Source organism: Muscardinus avellanarius, assembly GCF_963383645.1.
Source record: "Muscardinus avellanarius genome assembly, chromosome: 15".
NCBI classification, from domain to species: Eukaryota; Metazoa; Chordata; class Mammalia; order Rodentia; family Gliridae; genus Muscardinus; species Muscardinus avellanarius.
Window position 1 is genome coordinate 80615112 of NC_137801.1, and position 20204 is coordinate 80635315.

A 20204-nucleotide genomic window follows, 5' to 3' on the forward strand; every position below is an offset into this window, starting at 1 on the left:
ATTATTATTATTATTATTATTATTATTATTTATTATTATATGTGCTGGGCCCATGAGGAGTGCCACAGCTGTCAGCCCAGAAGGAGCATGAGCCTGGTTTTGTCTCTCTCCCTTTTAGTCATGGTTTGTTTGTACCATTGTATGTTTCATTCATTTTTTGTGTGGTACTGGGAATGGAACCCAGGGGCATTCTACCTCTGAGCCACACCCCCAGCCCTATTTTTTTTTTTTTTTTTTTTGCAGGTCTGGGGATTGAATCCAGGAGCATTCTACCTCCAAGCTACACTCCCTGCCCTATTTTATTATTATTATTATTATTATTATTATTATTATTATTATTATTATTTTGAAACAGGGTCTCACTGAGTTGCAAAGGGCCTCACTAAGTAGCTGAGGCTGTCCGCGAACCTCGATCCTCCTATCTCAGCCTCCCGAATGCTGGGATTACAAGTATGAGCCACCAAGTCCAGCTCCCAGCCCTATTTTTTATTCTTTATTTTGAAACAAAAGGGCCTTACTAAGGAGCTGAGGCTGTCCACGAACGCAGAACCTCCTGTCTCAGCCTCCCAAATGCTTTCTTTTAACGCATGGTACCAAGGTCTAGCTTGCCACGTGTGTTTCGCACATCAGGAACTCGGAGCCAGTCTCACAAGCCTCTTGCTCATTCATTTTGAAATCTAACATGAGCTTTAAAATTTACCTCCATCTCCTGAGCTCATTCACTGTCTGTACCTAAGAGTTCTTATTCATTTCATGCGCCCATTCCATCCTCTTGTTCTCTATAGCAAAACTGATCAGGCTCAATACGCCAAAGTCAAATCACAAAAAGAATCTTTAGGAGCCCAGCATGGTGATGCATGCTTGTAATCCCCGCATTCAGGAGGCTGAGACAGGAGGATTGTAGTTCACCATTAGCCTTGGCTACTTAGTGAGGCCCTTTGCAACTCAGTGAGACTCTGTTTCAACAAACAAAAATAAAAAATAAAAAGTAGGGCTGGGGGCAGCGCTAGGAGGTAGAATGCCCCTGGGCTCCATCCCCCGTACTGTAAAAAAGAAAAATCTACATTTCGATAATTTTGGGGTGTGCTCACCCTTCTAACTCTACCTAAGCCATTACCTGGAAGCCCATGAACAAAAGTCTCTTTTACGCTGTAGAATGTTAGAGCTGGGAATAAAAATAAAATGATGATGACTATCAAATAATCACATGGAAAATGCCCAGCTCCCCTTGTGAGTGGAGAAGAGCAGTGTGCCTTTGACTGATGAGACAAAAGTGTTGCCTTTATACATGGCAACAAAGGAGCACACGGGAATTTTTTAAATTGCAGTATACTAATGAAATAATGAGTGATTTCCCCTTTACTTTATAAACTTGTCTTAATATTATAAGAAAAAAAAGTACGTGAGTGCTGGTAAGAACTCATTCATCCACTCAATCAGGCACCTTCAATTTCCCACATAAGCACTTTCTTTGAAAAGAAGACTTTTGGTTAAATTTGTTTGTTTTAGCCTTAACTCTGTATTTTAATATTGATCTTTCTTCTAGAGTTGATGACATCCTGGACCTTGGCAAGAAAAAACAAAAAATAAAAAAGGTCTGCATATTCCTGGCCTCTTGGAGGGAATGTGTGTCCCACTGTCTGAAATTTAAATTTTAATGTGTGCATGTTACAGAGTCTGACCTGTCCCATAAGTCAAATGTCCTAGAGAAATGTCTGCACGCTGTAATACAGAGGGAGACAGGAAAGGGAGGCCCTGGACCATGAGGACCTTCTGCCTCATAAAAGGTTCTAGATTTAAAAAAAAAAAAATGAATGTGCTCTTCCAGTGTTTGGGACTGCAGCTACTACGTCCTCTGGGTGCTTTTAAATAGTGAAAGCTGCCAGGCATGGTGGCACATGCTTATTATCCCAGCACTTGGGAGGCTGGGACAAGGGGGATCGCACAAATTCAAAGCCACCTCAGCTACTTAGTGAGACTCGAAACTTAGTGAGATCCTGTTTCCAAATAAACTTTAAAATAGGTCTGGGAATATAGCCTGGAGGTAGAAAAGCCCCTGGATTCTACCCCCCAGTACCACTAGGAAAAAAAAAAAAAGATAGAGACAGCCCAGGTCCCCACCACCCTTGGCCTGATAGAGGTCAGTTTTGCGTCCAGGCAGCCTTCCTGAGGTCCATTCTGAATTACCAGTGTGCTTGGCCTGGCCCCTGGGAGTCTGGATTGCCCTGAGGTTCACCCTGAGAGACCCCTTCCCCTTCTCCTGTCCAATTCACCACTCAGCAGTCAGATTAAGTCCCGTTCTTGCTGTTATGAGCCTCAACAACTATCGAGTGTGTTTTCCCTTGGTTAGCTTTTTCTCTTACAATGAACAGAATTCTATTAAGGCACTCTGGTTAGAGGCAATTCATCCTTTGTTTTCACTGATGTTCTTTTTATTTCTGTTGTTCAATTTATTTTAAAGCCCTAAGTGGATGAGAACTGATCTCTATCCAGACCTTCTCTTCTCTTCTCTTCTCTTCTCTTCTCTTCTCTTCTCTTCTCTTCTCTTCTCTCTCTCTCTCTCTCTCTCTCTCTCTCTCTCACACACACACACACACACACACACAGCAGGTACATTTTGCTTCCTTCCAACCACTGACTTGTACATTTTTCCAATGTGCTCCAGAATGTTCTAGAATGTTCTAGGGTGGAGACCATGAATCAGGTCATCTTGGCTAATGCACTGCCTCCCTTCTCATGTAGCTGAGCTGTTTGAGGGAGGGTCACATTCTCTGGATGCTGCTCCACTCCAAAGGTTCTTGCTCTGCAAACAGAAATTAATAGCCAAACCTACATCTCAGAATTGTTTCAAAGAAGAAACATGACCGTCTATGTCAGGCACCCAGCAGGAAGCCTGGCACACAGTAAGTACATTAGACAAAGGAACTTCCAAGCTTTAGTGTTGTACAACAAACCAAGGCTGGGAAGCTGTGATTTGATCTGGTCAGTCTGAAGAAGAATCTGGTTGCCCAGAGGGGATAAGACATACCTTTATTCCTCGTGCTGTGGGCTAGAATGGGAGGCCGAGGCCACCAGGTACCCAGGGGCGGCTGACAGGGTACCTGTGAGTTTCGCCTAAGACTTCCACATAGTCTATCTGCTCATCTGTGCACCTGCCTACCTTTGTGTACTTGTTGTCTGTGCATCCACGTGTCTGTGTCTCCGCATGCCCATACACTGGACTCTTTCCATCCACTTTGTGCATCAAATCAGAATAAAAGTGGCAGTTAGCCAGGGCCAGAGTTACATAATATATGGCATCCTCAAGGATAGACTCAGCTGTCTTTCATACAACCGCAGACTTCCCCAGAAGGAACCAAGGAAGCCCAACACACATCATGTTTTAACTCTCCCCACACTTAGTCTCAGGAGTCCCAGCACACCTGGAAATCGGCCATGACAGGGTCAGGTGCCCAGTGGCCACCTGGTGCAAATCCCAGTGCTGGTCCCTGCAGAGACCGTTGTCCATGTTCTCAGCCCAGAAGCCCTCTTTCTGGGAAGCTTGACTTCTTCTTTGTGGACTCACGTGGGTTGCCCACCATAGAACTCAGATGCAGATAAGCACGTTTCTTCCCCAGCCTCCTGAACTCTTCTTTCTCAGACACTATTTAGCATGTTGCTTTTTCAGCCCACCATCCTCCCGGCCCCTCACTTTGCTGGGCCAAGCTGATTCTCATTCTAACTATACAACAACAAAAGTCGGGCATGATAAGCAGCCATGGATTTCTTGTGCCAGGGCTCTACCCCTCCTCAGGCAAAAGGTCCTGTGCGAAACAGGGTTTTCCATTCTTGGGAGTTCGAGGTTCTACTCTGTCCTAATTAGTGCTAACTTGATTTAAGGACTTTTGATATATAAACTCTATGGATTTAAAATTCAGCCACACCTGGGTTCGGTGGTGTACACCTGTAATCCCAGTACTTGGGAGGCTAAAACAGGAAGATCACAGTTGTTCAATACCAGACTCAGCAATTTAGAGATAACCTCAGCAACTTAATAAGACTCTTGTTTAAAAATTTAAAAATAAATAAAAAGAACTGGGGGTATAGCTCAGAGGTAGAATGCTCCTGGGTTCTGTAGCCAGTACAAAAACAAAACAAGACCTCAGAATCACTCCCATACTTGAGTTTAGTCCATCCTGACCCTCTAGCCACAGGCAGTAACAGATTCAATCAAAGTAGTTATGTAAGGACTATGAGTTTCAGACTGTTCCTTGAAAGACATTTGTAATTTAAGTCTCCCCAGGATGTTGGAGCAAGAACTTCTCAGGTGATCCCCGCCCTATTCATTTGGAACCAGAAGCCCAAGCTCCACAGGGTTTTACCTTCTGTGGACCCTTTGTCCTATGGAACCACAGTCGAGCATCTAATTACCAGTGTAGCTAGCTATCGTACCCTGCGTGGGCTGACTTCACATCCGGGAGGACAATCAAGGATCTCACTGCCCTTCCTATTTGAGCCTAATAACCGGTCCCAAGTAACTTTGTTTCTCTAGGAGTCTATGGTTGACAGCTTATTCTGGTACCAGTTTGGGTATCTGCTGAGATTCTAGCTCATTCCATCAGAAAATAATGTATAAGAAGGCTGCTTCACAGTTTACAGGATTGGAGAACTGGGTTGAGAAAAAGCAGGAACTAGGTCCCTTGAAAGCCTTTCCAGGTCATTGTTTCTCAGCCTCAGCAACCTGTCTTTACAAGACTATTTTCAGGGTTCAGATTTTAGAGCCAGTATGTCTAAAAGTTGATGCACAAATATGTTTTTGTATAGCCAGGCTTGGGAGAATATTTGTAGGAATGGATTTTGAGAGGACTCAACCAAATGAAAATGAATCGGGAATTTAGATTAGACTGAATAGATAATATGGCCACATGCACCAAAAAAGGGTGGTTCCGTGTACAGTACACACCGCTGACTGCAGATCTAACATTTGCTGGGATGGCCGATTCAGACCTGGCCTGATAGCTGGCCTATGGTGGATGGCATCAAAGGGACATGCATTCCGTGCTATAATGGAAACAGGGAAATCAAAGACCTGAAGAGACAGGAATGCTGGGCTGGACTTGACTTGTTTGCCTTCTCCACACACACCCACACTCTGCTCCCCAGGGCAGTTCCCTTCATCTGGGCTGTAAGGAAGAAATGGGTGAGGGAGATGTGGGGTATTTTAAAGGATCTGTGTTGGCTGTTCTCACTGGACAGGAATGTCCGTGGGATGGTCAAAAACAGAATGGGCCTCAAAGTTACATTGAAGAGAAGAAGACACAGGGTCATAGCAGCAATTATCAGAGCATAAGTAAGTGGGGGTATCTAGGACTAAGTCAGGTACATCTCCCACCCCACACCTTCGCCTGACCTCAGAGGCAGGCCCTGTCCCATGGTGCAGCCTGCAAGACATCACACTGCCCACACAGAATTTGTACCATTGTGAGGACCCTGGGGGCAGGGAATGGCAAATTTCCAGATGCCTTAGAGAGCTGTATGATAGAGAAGAAAAATATAATAGAAATAGAGGTTTCCACCAGCTCAGAATCTAGTGGTTCAGAATTTGTGGGTACACTGAAATTTTTCTTCCAAAATAGAAAAAAAGTAATTTACTGTAACTTGTTCCTTTTCAGCATTAAGAAGCGGACCCAAGTCAGGCGTGGTGGCACATGAGGCTTGGAGGCTGAAACAGGAGGGTCATGTGTTTGCAGCCAACCTCAGCAACTTGATGAGGCTCTCTGTAATTCAGTGAGATCCTCTTTCAAAGTATAGCATAAAATAGAGTTGGGGGTGTAGCTCAGAGATAGAATGCCCCTGTGCTTAGTCCCCAGTACCAAAAAAGGGAGGATCAATGCTTAAGAGTATCTCTTTGTTTTTTGGTTTTTGTGGTTGTTGTTGTTGTTTGGTTTTTTGTTTTGTTTTGTTTTTCTAGTACTGGGGATGGAACCCAGGGGAATTCTACCTCCAAGCTACACCCCCATCCCTATTTTTTATTCTTTATTTTGAAACAGGGTCTCACTGAGTTGCAAAGGGCCTCACTAAGGAGCTGAGGCTGTCTGCAAACCGTGATCCTCCTGTCTCAGCCTCCCAAATGCTGGGATTACAAGCGTGCGCCAACATGCCCGGCTTCTCTTTGGGTTTTGGCAATATCTACTACAGTTGAATTTCATGGACTGAATTACTTTCTATGTGGCTCAGAAAACTCCCCTGGTTTAAGCTATAGTATAAGTTCTACTATTAAACCTGGTTCTTCCTAATTTAAGAGAAAATAGTTCATGTTCAAGGCCTGTAAAATCTCAGAGCCCTTTCCCAGATTTCTGTGACTGTTCAAGACTCATGTTCTCAAGGTCTCCTCTGATTACGGGATCCTCCCTTCACCGTAGTGTCACTTGGTTCAATAACAAAAGATTCACTTAGTACAAGAAGGAGGAACTAAGCTTCAGGTAACACCTATGGACCACTTCACTACCAGCAAGACCATTGATGTATTAAGCACCTTCCTTCTCCACCCATTCCAGGTGTATTTGCTTCCTTGGCTGGTGAAACTTCTCCTTCAAGAGGAGTGACCTGATTCTTCATTACCAAAAGGTGTGAGTTCTTAATGGTCTCACTTGGGTGGCACTTCTGGAGTTACTTGATTTGATGACTAAATTCACAGCACTGAAGGACACACAGAGTGCTTGAGTTCCAGAAACACTCACCCCTGCCTGCCTTGTATAATGGCAGAGATAGGTCCCCTGTTGTAATGAGGATCAACCACTCCAGCATGCACAAAAACACATTTTTTGTCCCTTTCACCCAGTGACCTGTGATGATAATGATGATGATGATAGTGGTGGAAAAGGAGAAGAAAAGGAGCTTTTTTTCCAGATTAAGAACAGCATATCTTTACAAGAGCCATGCTAATATGTTTGGATAAAATGAGCACCCTGGCCCAGCTTTTTTGCCTGAAGTAGAATTAGGCTTATGGTAATTCATGATCACTTTCATATATATATATATATATATATATATATATATATATATATATATATATATATCTTCTATACAGACAAAACTGTCGTGTTAAATGGGATTGCAAGAGGCATCACCACCTCCAAATCTTTCAAGACTTTGAGGTCTGTGCCCCCACAAACACCAACTGCTTTTGTCTAGAGTTTTGGTGGGTCTCATGCTGGTGGCTTGCCCTGGACCCTTCTTTCTATTACAGCCTTTCAGGATGCTAACATGGGGACCTCTCTCACAGCTGGGTATACTTATTCTATCTCTATATTCAGGAAATAACAAAGGAGGGTTAAAGACACATTGTGGCATATAACATTGTGACATGTGTCTCTTTACTGCATGAACCTCCTAAGAAGCCTTGTTCTGACCAGTGGATCTCAATTCTACTTCAGAGGAAGCAGCTGAGCCAAGGTAATTACTTCACAGATATAAAATCAGTGTGGCTTTAAGTGTGGTATGCAATTAGTAACCTGGAAATTGTCTTTTACTCACTTGTATTTCAATAAGCAGGGAATACAAGAATCTGTCCTCTTTAATCTAGAAGACATAAAAATTCAGTTCTCTCACCATCTTGCAAAATATTGTGCTGGCCCACTACACTGAGAACATCATGATCATACTATAGGAAGACATATGGTGGTATTCCTTTGGAATGTAACCATTCTTTTTTGAGAATATTTCTTGCCTTGCTGGTAGACACCAACCATTGAACATCCATTCAATGAATTGAGCTGAATTTTTTCATCATAAATTGGGTATTATCTGAACTATAAAACCATAAAATTGGGCATACAATTACTACTTCACCGTCATTTGAAGGGTATAGGTATGGTACTGGCCCAAGTGGGTCTTGTAGAAATGAGTAAGTTGAATGTAGGGTATTCTGAGTCCATTGGCTTTGGGCCAGCATCCAACTATTCTTAAAATATCTGGATATTTTTCTTCCATATGGCCAATGGCTCCAGGTTCCTTTTATAAGGGAGAAAGATGCATAGTATATACTTGTCCTTTTACCAGAGGTTCTTCCTCAAAGGCACCTTGAATCCCTCTTTGATTTGAGGATCTCATGTCTGTAAACTGAAATAAATGTGAAGAATTAATGACTTCCTTTGGTGGTGACCCAAGTCAGACTTTCTCTGAACAAAACCTAGCATCCTAGTTATGTAGGTCAAATAAAACGTTTGTGGGCTGCCCAAGTATTTTACCTTCAAAGTTTTAAGGCATGCTAATTACCACTCCAGCCCTGTTCATGTAGTAATGAGGCCCACCTTGCTGCTGTATTTATGTCTGTAGTTGACCTCAGCTCCCCTGCAATCCCATCCTCCCTGCTGTAACCAGTGAGCACACTACAATGGCAGCAGATCTCTCCTGCATCTCTGGATGGTGAAGGATGGGCATGCAGGCCTTGGTGAGGATGCTACTGTCTCTGTGGACCAGGGGTTTTCATCAGTCCAGTCATCCCCAACTAAATCTCATCTTTGTGTGTGTGTGTGTGATACTAGGGATGGAGCCCAGGGACATTCTACTTCCAAGCTACACCTCAGTCTTATTATTAATTCTTTTGCTTTTATTTTTTGAAACAGGGTCTCACTGAGTTGCGAAAGTCCTTGCTAAAAGCTGAGACTGTCTATGAACTGCGATCCTTCTGTCTCAGCCTCCCAAATGCAGGAATTACAAGTGCACCGCCAGGCCCGGCTACAAATCTCATCTTCTAATAGATCCTCATAAGAGCTGATTAGCACTGTATTCTTACACATTTAAAATGACATTTGTATTCTCCTTGAAAATCTCAGAAGTTTTGGATGCTTTACATTGATACCCTTGCAGAATGAAATGGAAAGAAACCATGGTGTACAGCTAATTCATTGTGTACAGGAAATTCTTTCTTTTTCTTTTTTTTTCTAGTACAGGGGATGGAACCCAGGGGCATTCTACCTCTGAACTACAATCCCAGCCCTATTTTTTTATTCTTTTTTTTTTTTTTTTTTTTTTTTTTTTTTTTGCAGGTTTGGGGATGGAACCCAGGGGCATTTGACCTCCGAGCTACACCCCCTGCCCTACTTTTTATTCTTTATTTTGAAACCGGGTCTCACTGAGTTGCAGAGGGCCTCACTAAGTAGCTGAGGCTGTCCGCGAACCGCAATCCTCCAGGTCTCAAGCTCCCGAATGCTGGGATTATAAGCGTGCACCACCACGCCCGGCTTTATTCTTTATTTTGAAACAGGGTCTCACTGAGTTGCAAAGAGCCTAAGTACTAGCTGAGGCTGTCCAAGAACCATGATCCTCCTGTCTCAGCCTTCCAAATGCTGGGATTACAAGCGTGTGCCACCATGCCCAGATAGGAAATTCTGTCTAAAAGAAATGACCCCAAAGGCTGTGCCCCAGCATGATATGAACTAGACCTAGATCAGCCTCTATTGCGAATGTCAAGCTGGATTTGAATTATCCCTTGAAGTCTTGGATTTGGTTTAAGGTAGACAAGTAATACACTCAGCGCTGGCTGAACACAGGTGCTGAGGAAGAATAGTTTGTATCCTGGGTCTCAAATTATTCCTAGAAATATGTTTTTAAATTCAATTACCAACTATGTTTTTAAATTAAATTACAAAGGTAACCAAGGGCACAAGAGCACGAAGAGTAAGAACCAGAAAAGAAAGAAAGATAGAAGAGAAAAAGAAAGAGGAGAGAGAGAGTGAGGGAGAGAAGAAAGAAGGGAGGAAAGAAAGAAAGGGAGAAAGGAGGAAAGAAGGGGTTGGAGGAAAGAAGGAAGAAATTTGATTAATTCTATTTCAAATTTGAACAGGGTCATTTCTAGGGAGAGAAAACTTATTGATGGGGTTGCGGAGGAAATTCTGAGCAGAAGTAGGAAAAGAATGGGTAAAAAGTACGTGAGCCTAAAGAAACAGGCTTCCTAGTTTGGAGTTAGGCCAGTCCCAGCCACAAGTTGTGACAGAAATGATCACAATTATGGCAAGAAGAGTGAAAAACAGAAGGATGAAATTTAACTGGAATATGCTCCCTCAGGTTTTATTCATTTGGCAAGGAATGACATTTGGGGAAGAAAACGGGTTTTACAAGAAACAAAAAAAAAAATTAAGAATGGTGACAGCAAAAAATGTCTTATCACTTATAAATAATAATAACAGAAATAATAATAATAATATTGCAACAAAAGGCTACTCAACAGTGTGAATGCTACAAAGACTAAAGCTGGAGCAATCTTATAATCATAATACTTGGGAGGCTGAGACAGGAGGATCACAGGCTCGCGGCCAGCTTCAGCTACTTAGTGAGGCCCTCCGCAACTTAGTGAGTGCCTGCTTCAAAATAAAAATAAAATAGAGCCAGGGGTGTGGCTCAGAGGTAGAATGCCCCTGTTCAACATCCCCAACACCAAAAATAAAACTAACCTTGGCAGATGTGACATGAAATGTGTCCAGTGGTTGGTTGTGGGATGTTTGTATTTTGTTTTCTCTCTCCGATTCTATTCTGATCTCTTAATGTCTGTACAGTAAAGGATGACTAATTAATCTGCATCACCATCACCAAGCTGTGCTTCAGGCAATACGACTGGTTTCACTTGAAGATAAAGCATAGACGGAGACCAGTCTTTGTTCTTATTGTCTCCCACTCTTAACCTGATACCCACTGCATGAGAGACTTCTTACCACTCAGAAAGTCTCAGTCCGGAGGCAGATCCCTCCCTGTCTCTTGCCTGCCGGACCCAGGAAGCTAAGGGACAAGAGGGGACATCTCCTGCTCTTCACCCTCAAGTCCTGCCCAGGTAGTGAGGAGTTAGAACAGTGTGTTTTTACTTTCTCAAAGTTCCCCAGTCCCTCCCCAGCTGCAGTAAATCTAGCCCTTGAGAGTCTGGATCCACATGCTTTTTCCATGGCCGTCTGGGTCACCCTGCACTTGTTTATCCTCCAGGAGCTCTCTCCTGTGCATCCTTCAGCTCCAGGGTGATTTATCACAAACCATTATTACAGACTTTAATAGCGTTTTTTTAAATATATGTTTTTTCTGACTTGCCCAATGGACTCTACCAAGCCCCAAACATCAACCATACCCTTTTAATCTTTCTCAGCAAAAATTCCTATGGAAATATGCTTCTTTCTAATGGCACTGAGAATGTTCATTCCATCCCCGCACCAAATTTGAGCACAGTTGTCCCTCATTACCTCTGGGGGATTGATTCCGAGAACCTACCTCCAAACCGCAATTCAAGGATGCTCAAACTTCTTATTTAAAACAGCTCATTCCTGCACATAAACTACATGCAGCCTCCTGTAGACTTTAAATCATTTCTAGATGATTTATAACACCCAATATAAACACTATCTAGAGAGTTGTTCTATCATACTGTGTAGGAAATAAGGACAAGAAAAAAATATATTCCTCATTTTCTTCCCCGAGAGCAATAAATCTACTCCAGCAAAGCCTTCTTTTCTGAATAGTTTCCAACCATAAAAGGGTGAATTTGTGGTTGTGGAACTCATGGATACAGACAACTGATGGTCTGATTAGAATGATCGGTACTGAGGGTGCTTGACCAATTTGGGTCTTCAGCAAAGGATGCCCTTCAGGGAGAAGCAAGATGAGCTCAGAAGAAAGACTCAAGAGAAGAGAAAACGTTGACCACCAAAACTGAAATCTGCCATGGATTCTGGTTGGATCTTTTGCTTGTACGTTCCCCAGCTATGTTTTCCTCAGTGTGGAGGGGAACCCCATGAGGGCCACCAGCCTGGCCTCTCTTCTAGCTGCCCTTTCTTCCTTCTGCAGAAGTGGGTGACTTATCAGAAGTGACTTTTCAGACTGACGAATCCGAAAAGAGAGATGCCAATATAGCAACAAAATTATTCCTTACCCAACCAACAACCTCCTCAAGGCCTCAGCCCTGATTCTGGGGGCCACTTGCTCAAGGTCTGTGGACATTCTGTTTTTCTTCTCCCTGCTGTGTGTTCCAGGCAGAGATTGTGCCAAAGCATATGATGTCCAGAGATCTGACCCACTTTGGTACCAGCTTCATCGATGTTCAAGGCATAGCTTTTATTTCATTTTCAGGCTCTTTTTCTTATCTTTCTATTGGCTAAGAAAAGAAGGTCCTGAGCCAGGAATGGTGGCACATGCTTGTAACCCCAGTACTTGGGAAGTTGAAACAGGAGAATCTGGGTTTGTAGCCAGCCTCAGCTACTTAGTGAGACTTTCCACAACTTAGTGAGACTCTGTTTCAAAATAAAGGATAAGACCAGGTATGGGCGTGCATGCTTGAAATCCCAGTGATTGGGAGGCTGAGACAGGAGGATTGCCCAGATTCGAAGCCAGCCTCAGCTACTTAGTGAGGCTTTCAGCAACTTAATGAGATCCTGTTCCCAAACAAAATATTAAATAGGTCTGGTAGTGTAGCCCAAAGGTAGAAAGCCTCTGGGTTCCATCCCCAGTACCACCAAAATAAAATAAAAAAATAAAGAATTAAAATATCAGGCTGGGATTGTAGCTCAGAGTTAGAAAGTCCCTGGGTCCAATCCCCAGTACCAAAAATAAAGAAGGTCCTAATTATTTAAGTACTTTGCACATCAATAAATGACTATTGGATAGGAAATCTAGAAAAATAAAGAGCCTTAAAAATGTTTATATTTTATATATATATATATATATATATATATATATATATATATATAATCAATTAACGAATACTATTCATCTGAAGGATTTTGCTCTGATTATTTTTAACTCAATTTAAATTGTTTTTATTGAGAAAAATACTAACTTTTGGGTGAAACCAATGTGCTTAGCAGGAGACCTACAAAGTGCTTACAATAAGACTTCAATGGAGGTACTTTTGAGCCTCAGTCCTCAGGGGCGCTTATGCAACTTCACAGTGACACAGTCCTCAGAGGACAACATGTGTGCCCCGAAGGATTCTGATGTGGTTTGTGTCCCAAATGTCCGTGTGACATCAGCTGGATCCTTGGAGTGGTCATGTGGGAACTGATGGAACCTTTAAGAGGTGGGACCTAGCAGAAGGCCTGTAGGTCCTGAGGTGCTGCCCTTGGAAGGGATCAAGGGAGTTCTCAGGAGACTGAGTCCAGCAAGAATGATCCATGAATTTATCTTGCCTAGAAGCTGGTGATGTGATCACATGCTCTTGCCCCAGCTCCTGCCGTTGCTGTAGGCCTTAATGAAGAGGGACCTTACCCAGACTGAACCGATACAGCTGCCATGCCCTTGAATCTCCAGAACTGTGAGCTAGAAAACCTCATCCTAAGTAACCTGCCTCGGATATTTCGTTATAATTACAAGAAGCTGTGTAATACGGTCACATCTGCTTTGAAAAATGAGCAGAAATTCAGAGTGCGAAGTTCTCACAGGATTATATATATGGTACAAGCTTCTTTCCAGAGCCTTAAAAATGTTTATATTTCATATATATTATCAATTAACGAATACTGTTCATCTGAAGGATTTTGCTCTGATTATTTTTAACTCAATTTAAATTGTTTTTATTGAGTTGCGAAGTGAAATCTCTTGCTTAATTTTTTAAATAATATTGGTTTGAAAAAGCTCCGATTACCATCTGTTATTTTAGACAGGGTTGTTAAAATTGTCTTCAAGCACAGTTCTTTGGAGAAAGGGCTAAATGCAGGGCTGGAGCACAGGGAATACAAGATGATCCTGGAATACCTTGTTCCAGAAATGAAGATAGCGTTCAAGGAATGAGAAGGTGTGGTCCAAGACACAGGGCCACCAGGTGAGTTTCACTGGCCAGAGGAGGGACTTGTAGAACAATAAAAGGAAGAGTGATCACGGTGGATTATGAGCCGCTGAGCAATATAAGAATCAATGAGTGCAAATTAATGAGAAAAAGGGAAAAGTTTATCCTCTCAACAAAAGGCCAACCGATAAACAGAGAAGAAATAAAAAAGTTAGAAAAATAGCAATGGAGGCTAAAACTGGTAGAGGAGCATTTAATGAGAAAAGATACTGGCATAGCCTCAAAAGTTCTTCCCCAAATGCCTTATGAATTCCAAAGTGAAAAAATAGTAATTTTATGGTGGAAATAAACCATCAAGTAATCAGACTGAACATCACCAGTCTTAGGAAAAAAAATGGCATCAGGTGCTTCCTGATAAGATGCTCTGAGAAGGTCACGGCCTCGCTTCCAGGGTATTTCTGTCCCAAATGCATAACCTGAATCAAGTTGTATGGATATAGCAGACAAACTCAAAGTGCGAACTATTTTAGCAAATAACTGGTCTGTACTCTCAACCTATGTCAAGGTCAAGAGAAACACAAAGACTAGTGAGATAACAGAAAAAAAATAGACATTGCAACAAAATGCGAAACATAATTCTGGATGAGAACTGGACTGGGAAAAATAGGTTCTAACCATATTATTGAGACTTGTGACAGAATTTGAGTACATGCTACAGATTAAATTATAATATTGTGTGATGCTGAATTTGTAACTTTGATAACTATACTGATTTCTTAGCTATTCTTTAGAAATATACTGAAATATTTAGAACAGATAACTTACTCTCAAGTGGTTCGTAAAAATAGTCAAATACAGAACATGAAAAAGCAAACGTAGAAAAATGTTTTAACATTTTTTGAGTCGAGATGAAAGGGACACACAAATTCTTTGTACTGTTCTTGCAAGGTTTCTGCAAGTTTGAAATAATTTTGAGATGAATGTCTTAAAAACAGAGAAATACTTTTAAGGAAATATCAACCTAATAAACAACTCGAGACAAATAGTTCTGAGAGAATAGGAGAGCTTAACAGGAGAGTCTAGGGATAATATTGTATTAAAGACTTTGTTGATTGAGTTGGGTGTGATAAATGTAATGACATTGAGAAAATAGTACATATTACTGAACAATGAATTAGTAAACAATATCCTAAAATATTTAATTAAATATTAAGATGACATACTGTCTGGGACTTGTTTTAAAATATTCCAACCACTCCTCCCCTCCAAAAGACTGTGGCGATAAATGGATTAAAATCAGCACACTGCTAGTCATTGTAAAAGCTAGATGGTAACTACATGGGGATCCATTATACATTTTTGTGTATGTCTTCCCATTTCCATAGTAACTTTTTAACTGAAAAGCAGATGGATATTCTTTCCCTGAATTATTCCTTTGTTGGAGGACTATGAAAGATTAGTAGCAACCTGGCTTCTGGCTTTTTCTCTTCAACTTTGCAGGCATGTTAAAATGATTTTAAAGAAAGCAATGTGTCTCCCTTAAAAAAACGTGTGTGGTTTTCATGTGTTATCATATTCCTAGAGATATTTCATGGTAGAAGACAAGTATATTCAAAGCACTTGTGTCTGTATTATCTGTGCTTTTTGTGATAAATCTCTGGAAAAAGTACCTCAGTTGACTTTCCTCCTCTTCCAAGGGACAGCTCCCATATGAAAGTTGGTCACAGTCCCCAGGGCATAAGGAGAAGATGTGACCCTGCTGTAAGGAGAGATACCCCTGGTGGTTCCTGCAGAGCTAGCTGCTGAGCAGGGCATAGGCAGCTGCTGATACCAGGTTGCAGGGACAGCAGGAAATGTCTGTGGAGCCAAACAGAAAAGCAGAGTCCTGACCAGTTGGGGATTGGGGGGTCAGGACTAGCTTTCCAGAAAACAAAGCATGGATTGAGTCCCTGGGCTTGCTCCCCAGGACCACCACCCACAAATACCCGTTAAAACTCGCCATTCTTGTCAAAATAGTAGAAGCAAAAACTTTACTTATTTATTTTATTCTTTTTTTTAAATTTTTTTATTGAACATAAATAGTATACATTTAAACTATATTTGGTGCCCTCTCCCCCCTGCCCCTGTTTTCCCTTCCCCCCTCCCACCAATGGTTGTCCAGGTTAACCATGTCTTATTCATAATTTTACACATGTTCAGGTGTAGACCCTCATTAATCAAGATCGGCCTTCCTCCTCTCCTATCTTTCCATTCAAACTTAGCTAGTATTTCCCTTCTAATATCTGGAGTCCCACTGGTATCCTTTGTGTTTTCAAGTTTGGGCATATTAGAGGAAACATATGTATCTTCTCCTTCTGTGCTTGGCTGATCTCACTTAACATAATGTTCTCCAGGGCTTTCCATCTTCTTGCAAATGACATAATTTTGTTCTTCTTTATGGCTGAATAGAATTCCATTGTGTGTATTTCCCACAGTTTTGCTATCCATTCATCTGTTGATGGTGATCTGGGTTGGTTCCATATTTTGGCTATTACAAGTTGTGCTGCTATGAACATAGGTATGCATATGTTGCTGTATTTTTCTGAATTCAACCCCTTTGGAAAAATACCTAGGAGTGGTATAGCTGGATCATATGGTGGATCTATTCCCACCTTTCTTAGAAATCTCCATACAGATCTCCATAGTGGTTGAACTAGTTTGCATTCCCACCAACAGTGTAAAAGAGTTCCTTTTTCCCCACATCCTCGCCAGCATTTGTTGTTGTTTGATTTCTTTATGCTTGCTACTCTGACTGGGGTTAGATGGAATCTCAGTGTAGTTTTGATTTGCATCTCCCTGATGGCCAGTGATGAAGAACATCTTTTCATGTATCTATTGGCCCTTTGTATCTCTTCTTTTGTGAAGTGTCTATTTAGTTCATTTGCCCATTTCTTGATTGGGTTATTTGTTTTGCTAGTGTAGAGTCTTTTGAGCTCTTTGTATATTCTGGATATTAGCCCCCTATCAGAATGGCGGCTGGTAAAGATCCTTTCCCATTCTGTAGGCTTCCTCTTTAGGTTATTGATAGCTTCCTTTGATGAGAAGAAACTTTTTTAGTTTGATGTTATCCCACTTGTTTATTCTTGCTTTAATTTCCTGAGCTTTGGATGTTTTATTGAGAAAGTTACTGCTTGTGCCAATATGTTGTAGTGTTGAACCTATGCTCTCCTCTACTAACTTCACAGTCTCAGGTCTAATTTCTAAGTCTTTGATCCATCTTGAGTTGATTCCTGTGTTTGGTGAGATATAGGGGTTTAGATTCATCTTTTTACAAATGGTTAGCCAGTTCTCCCAGCACCACTTGTTGAAAAGGCTGTCTTTTCTCCAGCGTATGTGTTTGGCCCCTTTGTCAAAGATTAATTGACTAAAGATGTGTAGGTTTGTTTCTGTATCTTCTATTCTAATCCACTGGTCAGTATATCTGCTTTTGTACCAGTATCATGCTATTTTTACTACTATTGCTCTATAGTATAGTTTGAAGTCTGGGATTGTAATGCCTCCTGCATGTTTCTTATTATTGAGAATTGCTTTGGCTATTCTAGATATTTTCTTTCTCCATATGAAGTTCATGATTGATTTTTCTAGGTCTCTGAAGAATGTCACTGGTATTTTAATGGGAATTGCATTAAACCTATAGATCAGTTTTGGCAGAATGCCCATTTTGACGATATTTATTCTGCCTATCCATGAGCATGGGAGATCTTTCCATCTTCCGAGGTCTTCTTCAATTTCTTTCTTTAATGTCTTATAGTTTTTGTTGTAGAGGTCTTTTACTTCTTGGGTTAGGTTTATTCCTAGGTATTTTATTGGTTTTGAGGTTATAGTGAATGGAATTGTTTTTTTTGTTTCTTTCATTGTGGATTCATTGTTGGCATAAAGAAAAGCCACTGATTTCTTTAGGTTGATTTTGCAACCTGCAACTTTGCTGAATTTGTTGATCAGCTCCAGAAGTCTTTTGGTTGAGTTCTTTGGGTCTTCCAGATAAAGGATCATGTCATCTGCGAATAAGGATAATTTTAATTCCTCTCTTCCTATGTGAATTCCTTTGATTTCCTTCTCTTGTCTGATTGCTGCAGCAAGAGTTTCAAGGACTATATTGAAAAGGAGTGGTGATAGTGGGCATCCTTGTCTTGTTCCTGACTGTAGCGGAAATTCTTGCAGTTTTTCCCCATTCAATATAATGTTGGCTTTGGGTTTGCAGTATATTGCCTTGATGATGTTGAAGTACTTTCCTTGTATCCCAATTTTTTGCAGTGTTTTTAACATAAATGGGTGTTGGATTTTGTCGAATGCTTTTTCAGCATCTATTGCTATGATGATGTGGTTTTTGTTCTTGGTTCTATTTATGTGGTGGATAACATGTATTGATTTGCATATGTTGAACCAGCCTTGTTTTTCTGGGATGAAACCGACTTGGTCATGATGTATTATTCTCTTGATATAGTTTTGAATGCGTATAGCTAGTATTTTGTTTAGAATTTTTGCATCTATGTTCATTAAGGATATTGGTCTGTAGTTTTCCTTTCTTGAGGTATCATTATTTGGTTTGGGGATTAATGTGATACTGGCCTCATAGAAGGAATTTGGAAGAGTTCCTTCTCTTTCAATTTCCCGGAACATGTTATGAAGTATTGGTATTAGTTGTTCACTGAAGGTTTTGTAGAATTCAGCTGGGAACCCATCTGGGCCTGGGCTTTTCTTTGGTGGAAGAATTTTTATTGCCATTTCTATTTCTTTGGTTGTTATTGGTTGGTTTAGGCTTGCTATGTCCTCTTGGTTGAGTGTAGGAAGGTTAACTGTGCTTAGAAATCTGTCAATTTCATCCAGGTTTTCAAATCTCTTGGAGTATAAATTTTTAAAGTAGTTTCTGATAATATTTTGAATTTCTTCACTATCAGTGGTGATATCTCCTTTTTCATTTCTAATTTTGATAATTTGAGTTGATTCTCTTTTTCTTTTGGTTAGGTTGGCCAGGGGTTTATCAATTCTATTAATCTTTTCAAAGAACCAACTTTTTGTTTTATTGATTCCTTGAATTGTTTTTTTGTTCTCTATTTCATTTATTTCTGCTCTAATTTTGATGATTTCTTGCCTTCTGCTGGCTTTGGGAATAAACTGTTGCAGAATATCTAGATCCTTGAGTTGTGTCATTAGGTTCTTTACTTGGTGGTTCTCTGTCCTTTTTATGTGAGCACTCAATGCAATAAACTTTCCTCTTAGTACTGCCTTCATGGTGTACCATAGATTTTGGTAGGTTGTGTCTCTGTTTTCGTTTGTTTCCATAAATTTCTTTATTTCTTCCCTTATTTCTGCTCTTACCCATTCGTCATTCAATAGTGTATCATTCATTCTCCATGAATTTGAATACTTTCTTTTGAGTTTCCTGTTGTTGATTTCTACTTTTATTCCGTTGTGGTCTGAAAAGATGCAAGGAATTATATTACATTTTTTGAATTTGCTGGTATTTTCTTTGTGTCCTAGGATGTGATCTATTTTGGAGAAGGTTCCATGGGCTGCTGAGAAGAACGTGTATTCTGTAGTTCCTGGTTGAAATAATCTGAAAATGTCTATTTGGTCCATTTGGTTTATGGTTTCCTTTAGTTCTAAAGTGTCTTTACTCATCTTTTGCCTTGAAGATCGATCCAGTGGTGTGAGAGGCGTATTAAAGTCCCCCAGAATTATTGTATTTGGGTCTACTTGGGATCTTATGTCCAGAAGAGTTTGTTTTACAAATGTGGGAGCACCCACATTTGGGGCATAAATATTTACTATCATATCTTCTTGGCGTATTGTTCCTTTTAATAAAAGGAAGTGCCCTGATTTGTCTCTTTTGATGTGTTTTAGTTTAAAGTCTGTTTTGTTGGATATTAGGGTTGCTACCCCTGCTCTTTTTTGGTCACTGGTGGCATGGTATATCTTTTTCCATCCTTTCACCTTCAGCCTGTGAATGTCTTTGGCTGTGAGATGAGTTTCTTGCAGACAGCATATATTTGGATTATGTTTCCTAATCCACATTGCCAGTCTATGTCTTTTGATTGGTGAGTTAAGTCCTTTAACATTAAGAGATATTATTAAATATGATTTTTGTTTTCTGCCATTTTGTGTTCTGTCTATTCTTGGGTGGTCTGAACTCCCCTTCTTGCATTTCTAGTAGGTCAGTATTCGTGATTTCTGCTGTCTCTTCATAATTCCTGATTCTCATATTTATAGCGTTCTCTGTCCTGTTTTTCTGATTTCTACCCATCGTTCGTGAGTATTATGCTTAGTCCAATCTTAATATTAGGAGTTTAGGGGTATCAGCAAGTCAGCAGAGCCTTTCCAGTGTTGAGGGTGGGTGATGTAGGAGAAGCTGGGGTGATTGGTAAAGGAGTCGGATTAGATAGAGAATATGTTTAGGTTGAGAAAGACTTTAAGTATGATAAGGTAA